Raw genomic sequence first — 2500 nt, forward strand, 5'->3', positions numbered from 1 at the left:
CAGTAAAAATGTCGATTTATCATCATCTTATGTGTGTATATGTATGCATATGGGGCCGCGGTGGCCGAATGGTTAGAGCGTCGGACTCAAGACTGTCACGACGGCAATCTGAGTTCGAGGGTTCGAGTCACCGACCGCCGCGTTGTTTCCCTTGGGCAAGGAACTTCACCTCGATTGCCTGCCTAGCCACTGGGTGGCCAAGCCAGCCCAAGTCAGTGCTGGTCCCAAGCCCGGATAAAAATAAGAGAGAATGTTACCTAAAAAAAAAAAAAAAAAAGGTAACACCGGCACTCTCCGTGGAAAGGAACTGGGGACCCTACCACGTACTCACTCCAAGAGCATCACAACGTAAAAACTGCAATTGAGTATCATGCTGTGACCACGGCGGCTCAGACATGAACCTACCGTTAAATGATGATGTATGCATATGTATGTATGTGAATGTGTGCGTGGGTATGTTCATAATCTAAATGTCCCTTCTCCCTCTTTCCCTACCTCACCCCCTTTATATTCTTCGCAATTTTTCAATTCTCATACACCCACCCTCACTCTCTTATTCCTCGCTTGCAACCCGTTCCTCTTTCCCTCTGTCTGTCTACATCTCGATCTCTCTAATTCTGTCGGTTTCTCTCTCTCTTTCTATCCCTGTCTTCCGCACCTTCTCCTCCATCCCCCTCCCCAATTCCCTTTCTTTCTTCTCTCTTTCTCTCTTCCCCCACCCCCATTTTTCTCTTTCTCCCCCTCCCTCCTACTATCTCTCTTTCTCTTTCTTTCCCTCCCTCCTTCCCTCCCTATTAGTCTCTTTCTATCCCTCTCTCCCTCCTTCCCTCCCTATCTCTTTCTCTCTCTCCCTCCCTCCCTTCTACTCTCTCTCTATCTCCCTCCCTCCCTCACTCCCTCTCACTCTCTCTCTCTTTTTCTCTCCCTCCCTCCCTTCCTCCTACTCTCTCTCTTTCTCTCCCTCCCTCCCTCCTTCCTACTCCCTCCCTCCCTCCTACTCTCTCTCTCTTTCTCTCCCTCTCTCCCTCTCTCCCTCCTTACCTCCCTCACTCTTTCTCTCACTCTCTTTCTCTCCCTCCCTCCCTCCTACTCTCTCACTCTCTCTTTCTCTCCCTCCCTCCCTCCATCTCTCCCTCCTACTCTCCCACTCCCTATGCCCGTGCCTTGAACTAGTTCCAACATCTTGCTCGCTCGGCCGGAAGAGGGACTCGAAGAGTTTGCATAAAACCTCTTCGCTCACCAAGCAGTCTCCCAGAACAGCAGGTCATTCATATCTGCGTCGGATAGAATTCTTGACCAAGGCACGGGAGTAGAAAATGTCTTATTATTATGGTTTTCATTATAATCTATTGTCATAGTCATTGTAGTTGTTATCGTTATCATTGCTATTAGGACTATTATTATTATTATTATTATTATTATTATTATTATTATTATTATTATTATTATTATTATTATCATTATTATTATTATTATTATCATTTATTATTATTATTATTATTATTATTATCATTATTATTATTATAATTATTATTATTATTATTTCTGCTACTGTTATTATAACCACTAGCGCTTAGGAGAGCTAGTTATATTATGGTTATCATTAACATTTATTCTAACATTATCATTGTTATCATTATTGCTATTGTTATTGTTACTGTTACCATAAAATGTTACTATTATTATCATCATCATTATTATCATTGCTATTATTAATATTATCTGTTATTATCACTATTAGCACTATTATAACTACTTTATTATTATTATTATTAATATTATTATTAATATTATTGTCATTACTGTTTTTATTATCATCACTACTATTATTATCATCATTATTGTTATTATTATTATTATTATTATTATTATTATTATTATTATTATTATTGTTGTTGTTGTTGTTGTTGTTGTCGCTGTTATTCTTCTTCTTATTATTATTATCATAATAATAATAATAATGATAATAATAATAATAATAATGATGATGATAATAATAATAATAATAATAATAATAATAATGATAATAATAATAATAATAATAATAATAATATTATTATTATTATTGTTATTATCATTGTTTCTATTATTGCTATTATTATCATTATTACTATATTATTTTTAATATCATTATTATTAGTATTGACAGTATCATTATTATTATCATTATTATTATTACTATTATAACCATTGTTAAATGCTGACATCATTATAATTTGCAGTGTCAAGATTATCATCATCATGAAAATGATCGTCATTCCACATTTAATTAATAGCAGAGCAGAGGACAGGCAATTGTCAATGGATGTATTCATGGCTGTGTGTATGCACGCTTACACATATACATGTATGCATTTTATTCATAGACATCTGTACGCATGAATACATATACCGATTTTATACAGGATTCCCATTACATCATCCAATTCCGTTTCTCATCTTCTTCCCCTGACTTCATGTGTATCTAATTGGCAAAGATAATCAAAACTGCCAAGGCTTA

This window comes from Penaeus monodon, chromosome 8 (genome assembly GCF_015228065.2).
Source record: "Penaeus monodon isolate SGIC_2016 chromosome 8, NSTDA_Pmon_1, whole genome shotgun sequence".
NCBI classification, from domain to species: domain Eukaryota; kingdom Metazoa; phylum Arthropoda; class Malacostraca; order Decapoda; family Penaeidae; genus Penaeus; species Penaeus monodon.